At 35.6% G+C, this 25525-nt stretch overlaps 1 protein-coding gene across 18 annotated transcripts in view; it reads right to left on the minus strand.

Moving 5' to 3' along the window:
* Positions 1 to 25525, minus strand: part of PDLIM5 (PDZ and LIM domain 5) — a 196684-nt gene that overhangs the window by 154779 nt on the left and 16380 nt on the right. Inside the window, exon 1 of one of the 18 annotated variants that reach the window (XM_070614278.1) lies at positions 15276 to 15410. The exons of the other annotated variants lie outside the window; for them this stretch is intronic. The gene's annotated coding sequence lies outside the window, so the exon portion shown is untranslated. Of the gene's footprint in view, positions 1 to 15275; positions 15411 to 25525 lie in introns of those variants that run through there. 18 annotated transcript variants of the gene reach the window in all.

The following is a 25525-nucleotide window of genomic DNA, read 5'->3' on the forward strand; positions in this document are numbered from 1 at the left end:
TGTAGCTTATTTTATGACACAGGAAGGCCTGAATACTCAAAACATCTTTTCTGCCCCTTTTTATACTTCTTTTGTGTTCTTCCTCTTTTTACTCAGCCTTCAATTCCCCATTGTAAAAAGAAAATGTATGAATTACTTACGTAAAACTTCCTGAGGCTGGATATTATGGATATTGATCCCCTAGTTTGGAAGGTCTATTAAAAAGTTAAGTGTGTTTACACATGTCCCTTTGGCTGAAAGTTAATGAAAGAACTCACAGACATTAATAAAATCACAACTTTGCAAATATTCTTATAAGGTTTTAGATGCTCTGAAAGGAGCTCATTTTGCTGACAGGTACGGTAACTTATTCAAGAAAAAAATTATACTTTGAGTTAGTCAGGTACAAATAGTCACCACTGTCAAAGTACTATCACTTCTAGATTCTCTATGTACCAGGTTTTTATATTAAAAGAGTTTTCCACACAAAAGGAAATGTATGTTCTTAAAACAAATGAAAAGTATCTAAACACTAAGATTACCTTTCCCCTATCGGAGAGCTAAAGTACAAATGTGCTAACAGCACATGGCCAGGGTGTGGGAAGCAGGCGCTCCCACAGGACTGGTGGACAATTTGGCAATATATTAAAGTTAAAAATGCATATATATAATTTTTGATGCAGCAATGCTACCTCTGGAAATTTATCCTACAAATTTCTTCACACCATGGGTAAAATAATGTACACTCAGTCCTGCTACAATGCGACATATGTGTTCCTAAAAGTCATTGCGCTATGCAAAAGCACGCAACAAAAACCTTATAGGGAAACTATGGCTTATGGGGAAAATATGGCTTATGCGAAAAAGAGGGTTAAAGACACAACACTCTGGGACTTTACCTTGAAAAAGTCCGGAAGTTTGCTGTGGAAGCGGGCTGTAGCTTGGGAGGTGGATATTGTGACGTGATGGAAGGAGGGTTATCCGAAATTGAAAGGAAGTTGTAACACCAGATGTGGATGGAGGGGGCTCATAATACATTCCATGAACTAAGCAGATGTTTGAGGTGTGTGTGTTTATTCATTCCTAAGCAGCTCGGTTCAGCTGGGTGCAGTTTCCTATGTTCACCTAGTGTTTCTCCCAGACTAAATGAGCCATTCACAAATGCAAAATTCGCATTATGCTCAAATTGTTCCCTGATACATCAGTCATGCTGGAACAAAGTCACATATTCAAAACAAACATTAGAGCAAAACTGACTGCATGCAGCACTGTCTCTTACTGATAAGTTATGGGACATTCACACAGTGAAGTTATTTGCAATCACAAAAAGAATGAGGAATTATCTGTCAATTATACTCAAAGCTGAAAAACAATGAGGAAGCTTTTAAGTGATGACAAGGCAAGATCTCTATATAGCACAGGTTAAGTTAAAAAAAAAAAAGCAAGGTATAGAACAGTGTGCACAAAATGCTGCCATTTCTATTAGAAAGGGGAAAATAAACATAAATTCACCTGTTTCTATATGCATAAAAAAATTTCTGAAAGGATACGCAAAAAATTACTAAACACGGTTACTGACTTGGAGGCTGGGCACAGAGGAGACAGAGGTCAAAGGTTACACATTTGGAACTGGCAGAGCAGACAGAGGTGACAGAGATTTTTTACAATATATGTTTGCTACACTGTTTCTTATTTGAACCTTACAAAAGTATTACTCATTCAGTAAATATATAAATAAATAAAAGAAGGAAACTTTAAGTTCATTCTCAAGAAAGGAGGAAAGAAGATATGGATAATTACTTTTCTCCTCCACTTTGTTTCATCTCTTATAACTGGATAAAGAACTGTACTCATAGCAGTTGAAAAAGATAACAAATTACATGCCTCTTAACCATAAGAAAGTCTTCTACAGAGATGGCTTTGCTTTTTCCAGAAATACCTATTAACACAAACTATATTGTGGTAAACATTTGGTCTAACCAATCTTATCTCAAATTACTTGTAAATGCTCATGCTTTCATTCACAGGAGAACTACTCCACTTACCCACCAAACTAAAGACCAACCTAAAGAACCCCATGAAATAATGCGCAATAAAAACCCACGGGCAAAGTTTCGTCTCCCTCTATTTATACCATTAATAGCTTTTACACCTGTTGTTTGAGCTATCTGCTAAATGAGAATAAAATATCAGTTATAATTATGAAGTCACATAATGAAGTGAAAACTGCTTTGATCAAAAACTTAATTACTTTGTGAAGAGTTATGTATTAAGGATCGAAGAACCTGTTTCCAAAACATAGGGGCCGGCCCGGTGGCGCAGTAGTTAAGAGCGCACGTTCCGCTTCGGCGGCCCGGGGTTCACCAGTTCGGATCCTGGGTGCAGAAATGGCACTGCTTGGCAAGCCATGCTGTGGTAGGCATCCCACGTATAAAGTAGAGGAAGACGGGCACGGATGTTAGCTCAGGGCCAGTCTTCCTCAGCAAAAAGAGGAGGACTGGCAGTAGTTAGCTCAGGGCTAATCTTCCTCAAAAAAAAAAAAAAAAAGAAAAAAAGAATTTATCCAAAACAGAGCTGTAAGAGGAGAAAAACCTCAAAACTTTATTATTCAGAGATCTCGCCTCCTGCTTTGGTTTCCCTTCCCCATTTCACAATGGATGTGTGCATGTATCCATTCATTCTGTACACATTCATCAAACACCAAGGAGGCAATGAGAAGAAGGCAAGACAGCAGTGAACAAATAAATGCAGGCTATGGCCTTTGTGAAGTTAGTATAGAAAGTAGACAAATTAAATAATTAGTAAAATCATAGTACTTAAATATAATTCTCATAAACGTATTCCCCGTTTTTAATGCAAGGTACCATGAGAGTAAATAATATGGGCATCTCAATTAGTGTAGGCGTCAAGCAGTGACTCAGGAAGTCCAGTGTTAGCCAGGCAGAAGGAATTTCAAAAGGAAGATCAGTATGTGTGAAGATCCTGAGCTGGGAATACATCATGACAACAGCAAAATATATAAAAACTCAATGAAATATATGAAAACACAAAAGCACCTCTGTTAAATATACTTAATTTTTATTTTCAGCCATGAGCAAAAGACTTCTGAAATCACTCCTGGGGGTGCCCAAATTTTAAATTTAGCCACTGAATTTGAGTGAGGAATAAAAATAACTCTAACATCTCTCTGCAGGTACAATCCAAATGAGCCTGCTTTTTAAAGCACACACATTTGGCTTCTCAATGCTTAGCCCTGACCTCAAAGCCCAGGTCACTCCTCATTTGGATTACTGGCTGAACATCTAGGTTTAGCTAAGCAGTGTCAAAATAACCCCTTTAGTTCCCCAACAAGGATTCTCCAACAACAGATATAACAATGTAGCTACTCCTCTCAGTCAACTCCCTCACAGCATGTAGGTACACACATCGGTCCGGCAGCTTTGAAGAGAAAAATGCTGGCAGCCAACTGGTCCAAAATCTACGATTTGAACTAGAGGATGACACGCTAGATACACATTCTTCTATGTTGCAATACATATACAATTAACACAAAACAAATTCCTATTTTATGGGTCATGAAGCTGTTTCATGATCTCCACATAAACCTTTTTGATGATAGGTAGACAAGCCACGCTACAAACAAGCTTTAACCCTGAACTCCAGAATAATTCATTAAGATGTTTTTCCCCTTTCTCTCTCTAATAGGAATGTCAAAGTAGCCCCAAAAGATTATCTTAACAAATGAGCACGGTCAATTTATGTTTCCAAAGAGAATTTTGTATCGTAAAATTGGTAACCATATTTCTATCATGATCATATCTTATCATGTTTTATATAGTTCACTTGGTATAAGCTGTTCCTCTACTTTTTTACCTCTATTAGGATACTGATATTAGGTGTCTGAATTATTATTTTCACTTCTTTAAATAAAAGGCAGTCATTACTAGTAGGATAAAAAATCAATTATCTTCTCCACTTTAAAATACTAAGCAGAAAGATTTTATTGACAGGAAATACATTGTTGTTAAGACACGCCCTCATAATGCTCAGCAACATCAGTAGGAACACACAAACAGCACAGGAAAGTGCTAATTCAAGTAAATCCATTGACAATGCCTTCCTTTAAGTAATACACATGACAAAAAAATAATATCTAAAGCAGCCTTCAGAAAAAAGACACCTAACCAACGTGTAGCCTTAAGCAATTCTGAAATTACATTTCACTCATTTGGTGTGAGCTTGAAAGTGTCACACCTGCTGGGCATAAATCTTTTGAAATCAGGGGAACTATACTATAATGAGAGATACAAATTTAGATAAATCTGATTTTTCTGGAACTAAGTGAATTTGTAGGCTGTTATCTATTTATGCTCTAGTTTTTAGGATTAGGTCAAATGGAACTTGAAATTGGCAGTGAGTGGTCGGTTGGTTTCTCCTTTATTAGGTCAAATGTACATCTGGCAAGCCATCAGCCCAGACATTTTCTGGGCATCAGTGTTCAGGCCAAACCAGCCCCACAATAATTCAACTTGCTGCATTAGTGCTGTTCAAGCTGCAAGAATAAAGCACTTCTCCAGACTTTACTTGGAAGACAGCTTGTACTGATCTCATAAAAACGTCCTTTTATATATTCATCAATTTAATTTGATTTCCACAAGAATTCTATTACTGGCAATAGAATAGTCACTCCTGTTTTTACCTACAAAGCAAGTAACACATTTACTTAATAATTTCAATTTAACATTCAAAAGATTCTAATTTTTAAAAAATTCCTAGATAGTTACATGAAAATTATGTTCTCATTGCTTAATGGACAAATCTACAAGCCTCAAGGAGATGGACAAACACTAGAATGCTAAACCGTTTTTTTTGGTGAGGAAGACTGTCCCTGGGCTAACATCTGTTGCCAATCTTCCTCTTTTTGCTTGAGGAAGATTGTCCTTGAGCTAACATCTGTGCCAAACTTCCTCTATTTTGTTTGTAGGGTGCCGCCGCATCATGGCTTGATGAGTGGTATGAAGGTCCACGCCTGGAATCGGAACCCATGAACCCCAGGCCACCAAAGCAAAGCATGCAAACTTAACCACTGTGCCACCAGGCCAGCCCCTAAACCTTTTTTAAAAAATAACTAAGCTCCATTTCAATTTTTGCCATGCTACTTAATAGCAGACGTCGTTAAGGTCAACTTAGAACACAAATTAACCGAACCATATTTAGAGGTTACTGTAACTTAATGGAAAAATCTTAAGAAAAGTCTTAAGCTAAAGTTTAACAAAATATTTTACTCTGCAATTCTAAACAGTAAAATAAGACCATGCTTAGAGGTGTCACTTGAGATTAAAAAATTCTGAAATAAAAAATTATTTTAACATGTGCATTGATGTCATCTACATTCACAAACACAAGTGGAATCTTTAGTATAATGCTTCTAGTTAGGAATATAATCAGATCAATAAGCTTTTCAAGTTGTATAGCATAACATAAAAGACATACTGTAGAATATAAAAGGGTAAGAAATCTGATTTGATTCAAGCATAATTTAACTAGCCAGTATTGAGGAAAACCACTTATATATGCCAGGCATAGTGGTAGGCCCTGGAATTCAAAGATGAACATATAAAATGCAGTGCATGCTAGAATAAACTTATACTCTGGGGTTGGAACCGAAAAAAACTGAGGAAGGCCACAGTGGTTTCAATCTTAAAAGATGTGCTTGCATTTCCAGGTATACAGTGTAAAAAGTACAAAGAAATATAGCTATAAAAGCCTCAACAACACATGAGAAACATCTATCAGAAGGAGCAAAACCTACAAGGACCTGGAGACATGTAAGTACACAATCAGGAAATAGTGTGATCTAGTCGAGATGCAGTGTGCAGCATGAGAAGGCAGGCGATGATATCCTATGGTCAGTGCGTGCTTCCAAAGGCTTTTCTGACCCTCTCACATGCTCCCACGGATGGAGTATAATCTTTCTTGAGGGCAACTTGGCATTAATTAGCAAAAAGCTTAAAAATACATAAACTTTTGGCTCTAGCAATTATACCTCTAAGTATTACTCTAAGGAAATTATCAAATAAGAGTGCAGGACGTTTAGAGCAGCAGCTTTTATAACAGCAAATGACCATCTTTATGGTATAGAATTTAAAAAGGTACAACACATTCATGCAATTAAATATTCTTCAGTAATTGAAAGGATAACGGAATTAGATCTCTATGTCAATAAATATATGGTCTATATATTTAAATTTTAGTCCATGGCATACTGTTAAGCGAAAAAGTAGAAGACACATCACTAAAAAAAATACACAGATGGAAAAAAAGCAAATTAAAGATGCTCAATTCAGTTAAAAGATGAATAGGTTCTTGGGATCTAATCAACAGCACGGTGACTATAGTTAACAACTTTATACTATATTACATGCTTGAAAGTCATATGTAACAATAAAATACTGTATTACATACTCGAAAGTTGCTAAGACAATACATTTTAAATGTTCTCACCACAAAAATATTAATTATGTGAGGTGACGGATGTGTTAACTAACCTTATTGTGGTCACTTCACTATATATATATATGTATACCTTAATATATGTTGTACACCTGAAATTCCCACAATGTTATATGTCAATTATATCTCAATAAGGCTGAAAAAAATTTTAACTAATAAAGAAAAAAAAGAAAAGATGCTCAACACATCATCAGTCATTAGGGAAATATAAATTAAAACCAAAAGATGGACAACTGGATATCCACATGTGAAACAATAAAGTTGGACTTCTTCCTCACATCATATACAAAAATTACCTCAAAATGGATCACTGACTTAAATGTAACAGCCAAACTATAAAGCTCTTAGAAGAAAATGTAGGAGTAAATCTTCGAGACCTTGGGTTTGGCAAAGCCTAGACACCTAGAGCACAAGCAACAAAAGAAAAAATAGATAAATCGGACTTCATCAAAATTAAAAACTTTCACACTTCAAAGGATAAGTGAAAAGATAAGAGAAAATATTTGCAAATCATATATATAAGGGACTTGTCTCTGGAATATATGTTTAAAAAAAACCTCTTACTACTCAAAAATAAAAAGATAAATATCCCACTTTTAAAATGAGCAAAGGATCTGAGCAGACGTTTCTCCAAAGATGATACACAAACGTCCATAAACACATAAAACGATGCTCAATATCATGAGCCATCAGGAAAATGCAAACCAAAACCACAATGACACCATTTCATACCCATTAAGATGACTATAGACAATAACAAGCGTTGACAAGAATGAGACGAAAGTGGAACCCTCCTAACACTGCTCATGTGAATTAAAATGGTGCAGCCCCGTTGGAAAACAGTCTCACAGTTTCTCAAACAGTTAAACATAGAACTACCATATGACGTAGTATTCCAATGAAAATACATTTCCACATACAAATCTGGACATAAATGTTCACAGTAGCAGTATTTACAATAGCAAAAAGTGGAAACAACCTAAATGTCCATCACCTGATGAATGGATACAATCTGTGATACATCCATACAACAGAATTATTATTCTGCAATAAAAAGGAACGAAGTACTGATATCTGCTACAATGTGAACAAACCTCAGAAACATTACAGTAAATTCAAGAAGCCAGACACAAAAGGTCACATACTGTATCATTCCATTCACATGAAATAGTCAGAATAGGTAAATGCAAGAGACAGAAAGCAGACTGGTAGTTGCCAGGCGCTAGGGAGAAGGGGGAATGGGGAGTCACTGTTCAATGGGTATGGGGTTTCCTCTTGGGGTGATGAAATGTTTTGAATCTAGAAAGAGCTGGTAGTTACACAACACTGCGAATATACTAAATGGCCACTGAATTGTTCACTATAAAATGTTTCATTTTGTTACGTGAATTTCACTTCAATTAAAAAAACCAAACGAATAGTGCATCACATGTTGAAGACCCTAATGATTCATCTTGATTAAAAAAAAATAGATACTACGCATACCTGTTAGGAAGCCTAAAATTAAAAACACTGATCAGGGGCTGGCCCCATGGGTGAGCAGTTTAGTTTGCGCACTCTGCTGCAGGCGGCCCAGTGTTTCATTGGTTCTAATCCTGGGCACGGACATGGCACTGCTCATCAAACCACGCTGAGGCAGCGTCCCACATGCCACAACTGGAAGAACCCACAACGCAGAATATACAACTATGTACCAGGGGGCTTTGGGGAGAAAAAGGAAAAAATTAAAATCTTTAAAAAAAAAATTAAAAAAAAATAATAAAAAAAAACACTGATCATACTGTGTTGATGAGGATTTGTAGGAAGTGGAACTCTCATACACTGCTAACAGAAACGTAAAATGGTACAACTACTTTGGAAAACTGGCAATTTCTTAAAAGTTAAAAATATACTTTCCATATAATTCAGCATTTTACTCTTAGGTATTTAACCAAGAGAAATGAGAGCATATGCCCTTACAAAGACTTGTACATGAATGTTCACTGCACCTTTCTTTGTTATTAGTAGCCAAGCACAGGAAACAACCCAAATGTCCATCAACAGGCAAATAAACAAACTCTGCTATATCTACACAAAGGCATCCCCCTAGTAATAAAAGGGAATTAACTACTGTTAGTTACAACACACATGAATCCCAAAATAATTATGCTGAGTGAAAAAATACACACCAAAAAAATAATAAAAGAGTATATACTGTATGGTTCCATTTATATAAAATTCTAAAAAACGCAAACTAATCTATAGTGACAGAAAGCAGATCAGTGGTTGCCAGGGATGAGAAGAGGGAGGTGGGGGAGGAAGAGATTACAAAGAGCTCCCAGAAAACTTCTGGGGGGGATGGCTATGTTAATTCTCTTGGTTGTAGTGATAGTTTTGTGGGTGTATAGATATGTCCAAAGTTACCAAATTATACACTTTAAAGATGATCAGTATATTGTATGCCAATTATATGTCAGTAAAGCTGCTAAAAATTTAGATTACAAAACATATATAATGACTCCATTTCTGTATTTTAAAAGTCAACATTTATATGCACAGAAAATAATTTTCTCAGCAGTATATATTTCCTACTATGATTACAAGGTACTGTTTTCCTTTATATTTCCATCATGGAAACTCAAAGATGTATTTCAATGCTGTTTATAACTCATCAAAAACAAAGTAAACTGGAGCCAGCCCACTGGCGTAATGGTTAAGTTTGTGCGCTCTACTTCAGCAGCCTGGGGTTCGCCAGTTCGGATCCCAGGTGAAGACCAATGCACCGCTTATCAAGCCATGCTGTGGCAGGTGTCCCACATATAAAATAGAGGAAGATGGGCATGGATGTGAGCTCAGGGCTGATGTTCCTCAAAAGTAAATAAATAAATAAATAAACTTCTATTGGGTAAAAAAGCATACTTTGACATAAAAACCAGTTAATTATCTGATTAAAAATCTGGAGTGCCTTTCAAGCTAGAAAACACATATAGATCCTGTTTCATAAATTTAATTTTGTCCTATTATCTCCTTACCAATGCATAGTGGGGAAAAAAGCAATTCTTAAAAATAAACACGTCCTTTGGAATTAGTTCAAGATCTAAAAGCAGAAAAAACTGTATCAATATTGACAATTACGAAATTATTTTAAAAGCATATTTTTAAAGTAGGTTGAAGATTTCTATCTTACTAGAAAAATGATATTCCTTCCTTTATCTGATTCTGGCACAAGAAACCTCTAACTTCAATGATCTCATTGGTGATGAAATGGACATTCATCTTACTGATGCTATGAAAAAATAACAGTGGACACGTCTCAGTTGTAAAGGTTATAAACATTAGTTGTCCCTGAAAATTTCCAAAGACATGAAGGAATAGCAATATAATATGCAAGTGATGTATTCAGCAAGTTAGCTAGACACTGAACATACATTCTCTGTATGAGATCAATCAATTTGTTGTCAGTCCAAAAAGAAAAGGAAATTTTCCTGGAATTTAAGTATGAACTAGCAACAGTAAAAGGTTCTATAATATGACAATATTAACTTTAAAATATCAGACAAGGATAATCAGTGTCAGAGTTAAGAAGTTATGCACGGAAAATGATTTAATCAAACACATGAATAGCTCAAAAACTCGGGAGAGGGTTAAGTTTCCTGTCTTAAGTATAAATGCTAGATGCCAATTAAATCAATCCCACTAGCAGGCAGAATCAGTTTCTGGCTTTTGTTCTGAATAAGGTGATGATCACTGCATTTTCTTGCACAATGAAAAGGCGACCACATCCCTAAATCAATATATCAAGGATCTCTGTTAGTGAACACAAACAAGGCTCACACTGGCATGTAAAAATTTCCACTTCAAATAGATAAATGTTGCTTTGTGACAGAGATGGAAAATAAAGAGCTTCCAACAAATAAAGATGTAAAAGAAACAATGGTACAGAGTCATTTAATATTATGTACAAAATTCATATTCACATATAGTACACAAAAAGAATCAGTCATGAAACTGAAAGGTATACTAAGAAACCACTCCTACCTTTTGGGTAGAACTCAAATTAGTTTACTGAATTTACTGCAAGATTGCTATTTATTAAAATGGTAGTCTAAAAGAATCATTGACCTTCTTGAATCACCTCTCAATTTTTCACATTTGGATTATATGATTAGCAGACAAGCCACAACATTTTTTCAAATCCTAAATTGGCTTCTGCTGTTATTTACCATTTGTATAACTATCAGAAACACTGACTTATTTTATTATCAGCCTACATGAAATAGAATTATAAATACCAAACTAAAGAGAAACTTTAGAAAGATAATAATGCAATATCCAAAATAAATTAATTTTGACCATCTACTCCTTTGGGTCATCTCACCAATTCTTTATCCATTATTATATGGAAGGACATAGGAATTTTCACAAACAAATAATACACAGCATTTATGGGACTGTATTTCTAGCTATTTTACTTATAAATCTTTAAATAAAAATTTTTTATTGAGGTATAACTGACATGATATTAGTTACATATTTTTAATCTTAAGAAAAATTGAATGGATAGCTTATTTGCAGATGCTTAAGTTTCAAAGATTTAAAATGCAATCTAAAATCACCTGAATATTATTTTACACAGAATCGAGTATAGAGAAAAACATTCATAAGCAGAGTTTACAATATTTTAGTCATCATTGACAAAAATGTTTAGGTCATTTTCAAATTGTTTATTAATTTTAACTGAAATTTGTAGATAACGCATCATAACACTCATTAATAAGATTACCCACACTTTATATCTGATTTTTCTCTGTTATTTACGGCCTCATAAAGATACGTATTGGGCAAAAAAATAAACAAGCAAGCAAATATTTATTTTAAAAAGCCTTTGGATATAAAGAATACTCACAATGTCAAAGACTTTGCTACATAAATTACGTACATCAATGATAAATGCCTATACATACTGACTTGGAAACATATCCATCACAGATATTAAAGAACAAAAGGAAAGCTGCAAAACAATATGTACTTGCTGGGGAGAGTGGTGCACATTAGAGCACAAAAATGAAGAGGAAAAAGCTGGAAAGATTACTTCTGGAAAGGAGGGAGGCAGGAAGAGGCTGAGCAAATTTTACTTAACAGTTTGTACACTTTTATATTGTTTGAATATTTTACAAGTATCATTAAACTTTAATTTTTAGATAAAGATATATATTTTAAAAGAGATCTTACCAGATATTAGTCAACATTCTTGATATTTTACACCTCATTAGTAAGGATCATATTATGACCAAAACCATAAAAGCAACAAATTTCAACTACCTGATAGTCAAACTGCAGAATGACTTCATGATTCATGTGCTATTTATCATTTACATACAAGTGTCTATCCAAAGTATGTATTATACGCATATGCATTCATAGGAACCGCATGTCGCATAACTAAGATCTCAAACATTCCCAATCAGCCTGTAAAGTTCTAGGACCAGGGACAGAGTGTCCCAGACTGACCAGTGCCTGGTTCACAGCTGCTAGGATATTACTTGTCTCACCCGTCCATTCTATTCCTCCATGACTACAGAGGGCCCACACTCTATCCAAGACTGAAGGACTGCCAAATCTTCTTGGGCTACTTGTATTTCATCAACAGAAGAAAACACACCTTTACGACCATTCCAAAAGGGACATCTTCTGAAATGCCTGACTCTCAATGGGTGGCGTGCAGAGTAATGCTTCCTGCAAGATCACTTTCCATAAAGGGAGATGAGCTGTCCTCTCTGGTTGCTTCACTTCCTGAGTCCTCTCACTCCACCTTAACTCATGGAGAAATAACAGCCCTTAAGGCAAATCCTTTATGGTATTTGCTCTAAGAAAGGGCAAAGCATTTTACAATGACTAAAACAGCCCAATAAATAAGGGGGTGGTGAGAGGGAATGCAAAACACATGCTCAATGAGAAGCCCTCAAAAATACCTACTAGCTAAACAGAAACTGGCACTGCTGAAGAAATGACTCAAAAAGCACAAACACTATAAAATGTGCAAGTGTTCTATAATAAAGATATATAGATTCAGGTTCATAAAAAGGTTTGCTTCCTTATATATTTTACTGGGAAGTAAAATTTTTGTACCAAAAAAATAACAAGAGATGTTTGTTTAATGGCTACTTAGAGTATGCATTTAATGGCAAAGATATGATTTAGAAGTGACGCCACATTTTTCAAAACTATTCAAAGGGAGAGGCAAGTTATTTTAAGGATGGCAATAAATTTTTTTTATTTAAAAAATTATATTTCCATTTACTTCTAAAGGGGTATGGGAAAGAGTGACTAAAAAATTGATACTTTGATCAACACTTCATTAAATGAAAGGAAAGAAGAAAATATTTCCCCAATAAAATGAAGGTAAATATGAATTTCTGGAAAACCTGAGTGAATAGGACTCTTGCAAGTCAGATAAGCACCATTTAAGGCAAAACAGCTCCCTGGCTATTACTAGAAGAACACTGTTTCAATTCAACGTAATGTCAATTACTCTAAGACAAAGTACTTTCCTCAAACATTAAACCTAAAAGTTGATTTTGCATACAGAACCACCATTTGGCAAGCTAGAACACAGCAGTGTCAACAACGAATGCCTACAGCGAAGGATGCAATTGCCAAAAGGAAGAGGTTAATTCGTCATCTTAACAGAAACACCCAACTTGAGGGACTTGCGTAAGAGGTTGAGGAAATCTAAAAGACTTAGAGAGTAATTCTCAAATGTTTGTGTCCTTGAATCCTTGCACTGTGTGTTAAAAACACAGATTCCCACTCTCTATCCACAGAGATTATAATTCACTAAGTCTTGAGTGAGGCACAGGGACATGCATTTTTATTAAGAGCTCCAGCTATTTCTGGATACTGGCAAGCCAAGAAACCTCATTCCAGAGACTCCCTGACACCTCTCAAGTTTCTTAAACACACACAGTCCATCCACAAGCACCCAGAAGCAGGCCTGATTACTCCCACCCCACCGCAGGAACAACTCTCGTGGTATGCATAATCAATGAAGTAATTTGTGAACTTTTGCAGCATAGGATCAGTCAACACAATGGAGTCTCCATTCATAACGAATATTTTGAAGGGAGCACAGGCAGGCTAAAATCAGCAAGGAGAAACACAGCGCTCCTTTGGATACGAGCCATGTGCCATCCATCTTAGTGGCTATACCTTTTAAGAAATGGCCAGGCTGTAAGAGGTAAGAAAGCTGCAAACACCACAATCAAACCAAACTGCAAGAACTCATCTGAATCCCAAATTTTCTTCAAATTACTGTTCAGGAGGAGAACGGTCTTGAATTGCATGATTCTTGATGATATACTATGCTCAAAATTACACTGAAATTATGTTTTCTTCTCATAACCTCTTCATCTCAGCTGGTCAAGTTCCACACTAGTTAAAGTTCACTGACAAAATCTCTATCTTGGGAGTACTAATAGCTTTTAGTAACAAAGGCTCTGGTGTGAAATAAAAAAAAAATGTTTCTTATGCAGCAAAGTTAGGATTATATTCAGCTACACATACCAGAAAATCCTTCTACAGTGGGTTTTTTTTATTCATACTTTTTGATGAGGAAGATTGGCCCTGAGCTAACATCTGTTGCCAATCTTCCTCTTTTTCTTTTTTCCCAAAGCCCCAGTACATAGCTGTATATCCCAGTTGTGGGTCATTCTAGCTCTTATATGTGGGATGCCACCACAGCATGGCTTGATGAGTGGTGTGTAAGTCCGCACCCAGGATCCAAACCAGTGAAACCCAGGCCCCTGAAGTGGAGTGCGCAAACTTAACCACTCAGCTAAGGGGCCAGCCTCCTACAGTGGTTTTAATTAAAAAGAAATTGTTGGGCCAGCCCCGTGGCAGAGTGGTTAAGCACAGACCTACACCACTCAATGGTGGCCACACTGTGGTGGCGACCCACATATAAAACAGAAGAAGACTGGCACAGATGCTAGCTCAGGGTGAATCATCCTCTGCAAAAAAATAAAAGAAATTGTATTTTCTTTGTGTAAAGAGAAGGGCATAGGTAGACAGTCCAAGGCAGCTCCACAATGACATTACTGCCCCAGGCTCCTTCGTTCTTTCTCCTCAGCCACTCACATACAGAGATTTCTTCTACTTCTAATTGTCACAGTTGGTAGCAAGAAAGCCCAAGCACCAGGCCCACTTTCCTGAGAAGGAAAAGAAGGAAATCAACAGGGAATGAGGGGAAGCTGACTCAGGGAAACAGAAATATACGCTAGGAAACATCCACTTAGACTGCACTGCAATGAGTCTACCAAGGGAAGCCTCTCAGCTAGGCCCACTGTCACCCCAAAGAAAGGAGGGCACTGGTAGTCAGGAAAAGGGGATGAAACATACTGGACAGGCGAACTGCAGTGTCTGTCACCCACAACGTTATCGTGAGAAAAGTCACCTCAGCATTTCGGTCTAGAAGCTTACTTATGGTCTAAGACACCAATATATCCTACTCACAAAAGACCTCTCTTTTACCTCCTAGAGCTTTAGCCCTATAAATAAGTATAGCATTTTTATCTAGAAACTGCACATAAAAGCTTATCTAGTTTACCAAAAGCTAAAGGATCCTTATTTGACAGTATTCTCTATTATTTGGTTATGTTTCCAAATATAAAAAATGCAAAGACTATTTTAAGGAAAGAAATGCTAGTACTAAGCTAGATATTTACAGGCAGTAACCTACAGATCTGTACTGAGTGGTTGGAGCATGAGAAATAGTAACTAATATAATGGAGGCAAAACGTACATACATGTACAGGAGTCTTCTGAGAGGTGAATCTATGGGATCTCAGAGAAGCACACTGATTCCCCAGTGCTGCCTTCCCGACCTTGAGGAGGAACTCTGAGACCTTCTATCCATCGTTAGCCCAGGTGCATAACCTATTGGCCTTCACCACACAAACATCACATGATTTATGTTTCGTAAGTGACAGGAGAGCCAATGGAGGTGATAATGTTCCTTAAGGCTTATGCACTTGTTGACTCACTTCAACCACATAATTTCCCAACAGCATTTATATTACATTGGCCATGCAGTGTGTGAAACAAACGCTTTTATTTACATTTTATCATATCATTTCACTTGATGATACACACAATCACTTCATGATATGAACAATAATATATAACCAAATGGAGACACACTGCGATCAGAATCCTAGAGTGCAAACAGGACTAAATGGACAAGCCTAAGAGAAATAACCTTGGAAACTGGCAAAGATGGATGAACAGGACAGAAATAGAATTTAGCTAGGTGATTTGTACTTTCTTCTGTCCTTCGTCAAGTAACAGATGCCCATGAGGCATGTATTCACCTTGTGTTCTCAAAACATTAGCTTCTCTTTCCACTTTCACTCCTTTCCTTCACAACACACCTTCCTCTCAATAGCAGAGACACACCTGGTGGGGGAAGATCCCCTGAACTCAGGTAACCATCCTTTTATCTAGTCATTTGACTAATCATGTAAAGCTTCAACAAAGTCACCCGTGACAACTTATTGTCCAAGAGCCCCATGCGGGCATAACCTCCCTGTGTCTAGACAAATACTAGGCATATGAGCCTAGTCCGGTACACACATATGATCATGACCGATCTCTCCCTCAAACTCTCGCTGCACTCTTTCATCCTCTGATAAAGCATTTCCACGTTCTGCTAAAATTCACTTTTTAAGTCTGTAATCTCTTCAAGGAAATGAAACATACCTGATTCATTTTTCTATCTCCAGAGACCATCAAAATTCACCAAAAGAATGAAATGTACTTTTAATTTCCCAATTAAAGAAATAAGAACTCCACAGAAACCAAATTGTGTTAGAAACATACAGGAATGTCTTCCTTTACTGTTTTATTACTCAGACTTCCATGAAAATTTCTTTAAAAGGCAATGAGTCTTTATTTCTAAATATTTATTGACGATTATATTACTGAAATGGATAAAATGACAATAATATGCACTCACAAGAGAATTCATTTTATAAATTTTTAAAAGTTTTATATTGATTGCTTTCACATACACATTATCTAATTTCCTTCTCAAGAAAGTTCTGCAGCAAATTATCTCAATTTACAGTTAGAATGACTGTTGCTTGGTGATTTGAAATAAAGTGCCCAAGCTTAAATAGCTTAGCTAATAAACAGCACTAGGGCCAGAACATCTGATTTCAAATCCAATGCCTTTTCACACCTAAGACATATCATGACTCTCAGTATCTCCTGACCAGCTGAGCTTCTATGGGCAAGACACAGGATATCTCTGCGCTTCCCTCAGCTTCCTAGTTTGTAAAATGAAGATGATAACTCCTCAGAGAGTAACATGAGATACAACTAAAGTGTATATGAAAGAGCTTTGCAAATTACTTACAGCATATTTATGTTGATACATAAATAAGTCTAATCTTCAGATATAAAACATAGTTAAATATACTGATCCACACAAAGTAAATTAATAAATTCTCTTTTCCATAAAGTTCATATTTTCAAACAAATTATTTTACTGAAATGGCTTCTCCACAAATTTTTAGAAACTAAAAAAAGTCACTATGTTTTCTTCTTCCCAATTTATAGTCTTCAAATTTAACTTTCCCTAAAAGTTAACTCCTATTCAACAAAAAGAAAAATGTTTTCAGCCATTACTTAACTCCATTTACCAACAATAAACTGAAGATTTCAATGACAACCCAGAAGCAAGTTCCTGGTTTTTTTTCCCTTCCTCTATAAAATTACATGTCACACGGAATGGAATGTGAACCTGAAAGATAAAAGCGCTGAGCAGGCTAGATACCATGATCTCAGATTGGTAACACCTCACTAGCAGGGTGCTAGTAAAACCATACTTTGCACAGAATGTACCTTGTTTCTGGAGACATGTAGGAAATACATCTAAGGTTTCAAAGTGGTCCCTCTTGGGGTAACTGATTAGATTTCAGTACAAGAGGTGAGCGGCGAGACTAAGAAGAGGCACTGATATTAACGCAGTGTTTCCTAATGTGTGGTACTCACGATGATTCTAGAGGGTACAGGGGTGAAGAATTTTATCTTAACGCGTATTTTAAAATATAACAAAGATATCAAATCCATGATTCCATAAATGTGAATGATTAGAATTAGAATAAAGTATGAATTTTGATTTTAAAAGCAGGACAGTAATCATGAAAACAGTAAGCAAATATTTTTAGGATATGGCAAAAATCATTAACAAAGTAGACAAATGACAAGTCTAGAAAACACTTATGATGAATCATCTTTATTTTTCTATAATAAAGTTATCCATCAAATAAAATGTTTTATATAACACAAATGATCCAGGTTTTTTTAGCAGAAATAAACAACTATGGAAGAGGAAGTTACAGATTAAGAGAGATTTAAGAAATTTATAAACCAATCCTAAAGTAGCGACCTTGTCTGGATCCTGAGTCAAAGAGACTGTTTAAAAAAAAAATAATTATTATACATACACAGATATATATACTTATTAATGACAACTGGGAAAATGAGAACACTGAATATCTGAGACTGAGAAATTACTGTCAACTTTTCAGATATGATAAAGGTATTGTGACTACATTTTTTTAAAAAGAGTTATTATCTGAGTTACATACTGAAATATTTGGATGAAATACGATAGCTAGAATCTGCTTCAAAAGAATCCAGAAGTGAAGGGAGAAGTCAATGAGAATAGAGATAAAATGAAATTAGCTACAGTGTTGAACCTCAGTGATGGACACATTGGGTTCATTACATTATTCTATTTTTATAATGTCAAATTCTTCCACATTAAATATTTTAGGTTTACATTAAGAAGTATTTAATAAGTAACAATTACACCAAAATTTATAATTATGACTAGAGAGGAACTGAAAACTAAAGTCTCTTACTTCAAAACTAAATACGAGAAGTTAGTTTTTCTGAATGTTTTCTGATATATAATGCATTTTAAAACACACCTTCTCTCCTCATTCACCCTCCTTTACAACTCAGTTTTTTTACAATGCTATGTTAACTATTCTGTCACTGTACAAACACTTCATCATACACTACATTTCAGGAGCAAATAAAATAAAAGTCATGCCCTCTCTATTTAGATACTTTGAGAGTTCCAATATCCTCATAAGTCAAGAAATTCATCAAGGAAAAGGGTAAGGAGTTAATAATTAAGTAAGTAATCTACCCTTCCTTTCTTCTGAAACTTTAACTTTTATTTTCCTGTCTACTAAATGTAGACAACGTTCCATATCACAATTACCAGATGAATATGACTACAGCGACTGATTTTAAAAGGCCAAGTTCAAAACACATTAGTCACTCACTACTCAACACAGTAACTTTAGTCTCCCGCAACTAAGTTAAAAAAATGAAAACCATGACAGTCCTTTATGAACTTGCACATAAAAAGCAATAAACAGAGATGCACGCGTCCATACTGAACTCACACCTATTTGTTAGTTAATATCCAAAGGTCTTAAAAGTAATGCAAATCGTGACATTTTCATTTCTAAAAAAGAGGTAAAATGCTTTTGGATAGCCACTTCAAAGATGATTAAAAATAGAACTACACTTTACAGTCAATAAGGAATTATTTGGAACTATAAGCAAAAATTCAGAATATTACTATAGATAAGTATCTATCAAATTAAAGAAATCCAATACAGACAAGGCAATTTAAAAAGAAAAGATTGAGATTCTGAAAGCATAGGTAATCTTTAAAAATGAATAAACTGTCTTAATTGAGCTTAAAATAATGCATCAACCCCACACGAAAATTAATTCCAGACGGATCACAGAGTTTAAAAATGTTTAAAACCTAAAAAAGCAGATGACAGGATGGAATATTTATTAAATATCTCAAGGGAACTGACTTTCTAAGTGTTGAAGACATACAAAAAAATAAAGGAAAAGATTTGAACAAATGAAAATGATTAACTTCTGTGTGTCAAAAATGTACAAACAATAAAAATGAAGAGACTGGCAGAAATATATTCAGCAAATGTAATAACAGCATAATACCATTAAATATAAAGGATTCCTGAAAACTGAGACTATATATATCATAATTATTTCCATCTTATACAAGAGATCCTGAGCCATGGGAAAAGAGGAGTGTCTTAGAATATGAAAGCAATAATAATATCAGTTTCCAGGGGAAAAAAATCAACACTTTTTTTTATTGTCTGTACTGGTCATTTGCCTATTTGCTCTCAAATCAATTTCCTGTTCTTTGCCCACTCCCTGAACAGCAGGAACTACATTCCCCAGGTCCCTTGCTCTGGCTTCTTGGAAAAGTCCTCCCAGCAGGAGAAACGATGGCAGAGGGTAGAAGGAGGAGAAAAGCCTTGTTCTTTCTCCCCCATCTTTCCCCATCTTCTCTATGGTTCCACCTCTAGTCAGTCAGCCCCTGGCTCCATGGTCCCAGCTCTGGATTGATGCCCTCTCTGTGGTTTCAGCTCCTGACAGATAGCCCCCCAAGTCTAGGCTCTAGTAACACCTTATTTTCCACTGTCTCTCTTGGTCCTAAGGATGCCAATGGTTTACCACTGTTGCTCATCTCTAGATTGCCCACCATACTCTGTTTGGTTTCTCTGCTCTGCCAAAACCTGTTTACCAATTCCTTGTATTAAAATTTCCTGTTTAGGACATCTAGAGTGTTTCCATTTTCCTAACTGGACCCTGACTCATTTAGTTCCTAAAATCAAGAAACTTAATGGGAGATTTCAATAGAAGAGGCAGGTAATTCAAAGTAATGCTTACTGGATCTTACTTTTTAGGGACAAAATAACAAACATTAAAACACAGAAAACTGAGATGTAAAAATTACCTATGACCCAGAATCACTTAACACGAATGATCCTTATGTATATCCTCTGTGGCCCACATTTATCTATAAACTCATCATGGTGAATAAAAGTAGTAGTGTTTAAAGAATTAATTATATAAAAAGACGGCTGCTAATTTAGTAACCCACTATTAAAATGAGCTTCCTCTCAAACTCTTAACTTTTTCCTTCTTCCCATCCTCCTAGTGACATTTTCTCCAGGAGCAAGAAAAACTCAAAAGCTGGTGAAAGGCAGTGGAAAGTTTTATACGGAAGCTTGAAAATTAGACTTAGAACAACTTTTGCCAGTATATTTCTGCCAGGACTAAAAGCTCAGAATCAAAGCAAAGACAAATACCATAAAATGATGACAATATGGGTGAGGACATATAAATAGGTTGTATGTGAAAAATAATGCAAGATATGATAAGACTACTTTATCTATATCTTATCCATATCTTAATATAAGAGAGAATAATCTAAGAATGGTTTAGCTTCTCATCATGGTTTGCCTTGAAAACAATCCGGTATACAAAGATCTCAACAAACTGCCTTAGAGCGTCATTTTGACTAATGAATATTGGGAAAGACAATGAGTTAAGAATAAAGTAAAAAAAGAAAGCATACCGAAATAGTGGTTTCAGTGTGTTTTGCAAAATGAAAAACACCAGTCTCTAGAAATCACTGATACTATAAATTTGAACCAGTGGCCTAATGTTCCTGCTCATACACTAACACTTACAGCCAGAGTGAGCTTCACTATGACCTGGTATAGTAGTAATACTACACTAAACCATATTCTACTGGTCACAGAAACTTCATTTAACTTCTTGTGTGTTTGACTTGCTATCAAAAGTGAAAGATACATAAAAATTAGTAGTCAGAAATCAACTATTATTTTATATGTACACTTACAAAAAATGAATGACAAATAGAATACAGGTTCATTTGATTAATAACTTTTCATTGATTTTAAGGAGGCTCATAGAAGACTTTACTAAAATAAAATTTTACAAATATATGTAACCACAGTTCAAATTTTCTTAAATTTTTCCTGTATTATTACATTACTTCTATTCCAGGCCACTTTTAAAACCCAGTTTAAAATGAAAAACTAAAAGTCACAACTCTACTCTTTTCCTCCAAATTTCAAGTTTTAAAAAAACCTATAAACATGGAAAAGTCAAAAAGGTCAATTCCAAAATAGGAAGTCTCTCTCAAATAACACAGGCCACTTTTAATGCGTGAAGAATGCTTAGACACACAAATCAAGACAATGTTCAAGAAGGTTACAGAGTGCATCTCCAAGGTAGACTACATGCCAAAATTCATTAATTTGTATTGAACTTAAATCGCCTTTTCCTAGCCCAGGGTTGAGAACCTTTAGAACTATTCTCTAGTTTCCAGGATACAGCAGGCTAGCTGTACTTAGAGCAGCTCTAGTCAAAGGCCACCCAAGATACGCCAAAGGTAACATGGCCAGAAACAGAGTTCTGCCCAGGTCTCTGAAACCCAAACCCTCTCTTCTACCACACTCCCCTCACCCTGCCTCCACCCAACAGACACAAAACAGTATCACACACAAACTTTTGAAGGGAGAGGGGACTGGAGAAGGAGTATGTGTGGATGCTTGGACCAAATACCCAAAATGATCTGAAATATACCTCTATCCTAAAATATTAACATTTCTTGCCCCTCCTTCAAGCAAATGAAAGGGCAGGGTTTCACTGACGCAAAAGGTAATACAGTTGATTACGAAATTTTTAATTGGGATAACCTAGATAATTGTCTAGTGATAAAACAAGTCTTAAGAAGAATGAAGGTTTAATAACGATAAAATAAATACACCTAGGAAAAACTGCCCCACCCCAAGAAAATATTTAGTTACTTTTAGTTAAAATTTCAACAGAAACACAGTCTAGTGACTATAACAGAAGCCAAGACAGGTCACCTATGGTTACCAGTTCACCTGATCAGTTAGTTGATTTCAAAAGGTCATTCCTGCCAGGTGTAAACGAAATGTTTTCATGATCATCCATTGTAATGAGACCAAAGCTTCCCATGAAATGTTTCTGAAAGCGAAACTTAAAAGGCAATTTCCAATATCATTTGACAAATCTGTAAACAGACTGAATCATTTTACATATTAACATGTTACTTTATGATTACCCAACAGATACTAAAACTTCTCAATCTCCATTATGAACTCGAAGAAGAAGGGCAGAGCCAAAATCGTGGAGTAAAGAAAAAAATAATCCTGTTTTGGCTTACCTTTCGAAGCGAATGCTATTGTAAGGGTGATGGCAATGAAATTAAATGAGTAGTCACCGCTCCATAAAGTTATTATAACTAAACTATATATTTAATCTGACCCCACTTCTCATTTATAATCAGTTACTCCTCTTACATATAAAAATCAGTACTATGAATACAAATACCAATATTTACAACCTTTTGAACTTCAAATAAATACTATTAAAAATTAACACCAGTCCTGAATAAAATAACATGGCAATCCACAGACTTTTCACACTTCAGAGAAAGTATTTACTGTGTACCACAGTACTGTGTACTGTGTTCCAAAAACAAACAAACAAAAACTCAGTATGTTGACAAAGTCTTATTTTAATCTAAAAGCAAAATGCTTCTGTCCTATCAACTAACCTGCTGCAGATTTTAATACAACTAACCTTGGGAAGTAACTACCCTCAACTCTCCAAAACCAGCTCCTACACTCTCCCCCTCAGTCTCCTCCAGCCACTCTGAGTCTTGCCATACCTCGAACATGCCAAGCAAATGCTCATCTCAGGGTCTTTACCCCTTGCCCAAAATGCTCTTCCCGCACTTCCCTGAAATCTCTGCTTGATGTCACCTTGTCCACAAGGCCTTATTTGCTCGCCTTCTATAAATCGGTAACCCCCATTCAACCACCATCCGTTTCCCTATACACCTTTGTTTTGCCCCACATATTTATCAACAACTTGTTTTTATTAGTTTACTACGACAGTGCCTGGCATATAACAGATGCTCAATAAATATTTGCAGAATAAGTAAATAAATCAATGAATAAATAGCAATGATTTATATTTATTTGTGTGACTAAAGTTCAGAGCAGTTAAATTTTATATTTCATAAAATTCATAGAGCTGTGAACAGTATGACCACACTCCACCTCTCCTAACTTTGTCTAAAGATGACTACATTTCGGTCAGGCCCCCATCCCAGCTCCAGCTGGCTATGGCCAGAGAAGAAGGATGGCAAGGAAGGAGCACAGGGACCTACACACGAAGGCTGCTGATGTTGCAAAAGCTCCCGGAATGAGACAGTACAAATGGCAGACACACTGCTTAACTCGTCTAGTCTACATTCCACTTACATATTCTCTCTTACCATTGAATTTATTCTTCACTGGAGAAGAAAACTGTTCCCTAGAGCAACCGCCTCACCAGCAGCACAGCTTATCATGTCACTTTAAAAGAATTAAAAAGATAAAAAACCATAGTAAACGGCAATCACTGTGGAAAGAATGTCTCATTGGAGGTAGCACTGGTGCCAAGTCTCCTTTCAAATCTCTTCGAGAGTTTATGCCAGCTCATGACAGAAAGGAGGAGGAAATGGCTCATTCGTTCAACAAATATTTATTATGTACCTCCTCTAAAAGAAGATGCTTCATGAAATAATTCAAACTGTGTGTGTGCGCCCGTGTGCACACGTGTTGAGAAGGGAGCTTCTAAAGAATCTTATCTAAAAACCTACAGAAAATAAAACCAGAACTGATTTGGAAGATGACGGTATCTAACAAGTGATGGATCTAGAAATATTATTTCAATCATAGTGGCAAAACTGCTCCAACTAGATATTACCAGTAAATATTGATTACTATAAGGTAACCTTTATTATTATTAGGTAACTTTCACTGAGTACCCACTATGTGCCAGGCACTTCGCATGTGTTAATTTATTCAATTCAACAATCCTATGATGTAAGTATTATTTTTACCCCCACTTGACAGTTAAAGAAGCTGGGACACAGTTAAGTAATTTGTCCAAATCTATAGAGCTGGTAAACTATAAGCTGGGATTCAGCCCCAGGCATGTGCTCCAGAGCTTACACATGCAACAACTACAGTAAAGAGCAGGGACAATATTGTCTGCTAAAAAGATAATCTTAAATGGTAGTCTGGAGAAAATAGAAACACTAAAGAGTCATTGTAAAAAAAAATCAATAAGAAATACAATACTAATATATTAGCTTTGGTAATAAAATATTCACAGATGCTTGACCATCCATCATTACATAATCACAATTGTATGAAGAGTATTTTTTAAGGTTAGAAATTAATTATTATTAGATTACTTTAAATCTTAAGATAAAAATCATTAAGAAAACTATATCTAAAGCAATATTTCTTTTATACTAGTATATTATTTTATCATCCTTGATGTAATACAGATAATCATAAGTTGGTTGTAAAGCATTATTTTGCAAATATACCCCAAAATTCACAGGAAAACTCATTCTTTCACTGAATTTATAAAAAGTTGACCTTAAATACGAAGTATGAAGTTACGTCATTTGCTAAGGCAATATGAGTTTTACTGCGGAACTACAGCGATATGATATTGATGACACCTTTATCCATTAACAATGTTTAAGGCAAGAAAATCTGAATTTACTGAATTGTGAACTGTTGGCCTTCTCTTATTAGATGTTAACCCTACTCAAGTGACCTCCCTGAAAGGTTGAGAAATGAAAAACTTTAAACTTATCAACTCCCTCCAGCTGAAATAATAAAAGGATCACAAAACCTAACTTTTGGCATTGGGTGCATTAACCAACCAATAGACTAAAACGTTCTTTTTAAAAATAGCCACATTTTAAAACCTTTTTCAGCTCAACATATCTGACCTAGAATAAACATCCTAACACTCACTCTGTCTTTGAGGCCGACTCTAACAAAAGCGTTACCAGCACAATCTGTAAACAACTCCTGAATGTGTATGCAACATTGCTCTACTGATGTAGAAAAGGTCGTAACATCACAAGGAAACGAAAACAGAAGCCATCTGGGAAACAAGCTGCCTCTTACAGTGATAATAAAAACATTGAAAGGAACACAAAGTAGAAAAATGTAATCAGTGTTAATCAGTGTGCAAATAACAATGAAAAATAATAATAATGTACTTGTTCTAA

Source organism: Equus przewalskii, chromosome 3 (assembly GCF_037783145.1).
Source record: "Equus przewalskii isolate Varuska chromosome 3, EquPr2, whole genome shotgun sequence".
NCBI lineage: Eukaryota > Metazoa > Chordata > Mammalia > Perissodactyla > Equidae > Equus > Equus przewalskii.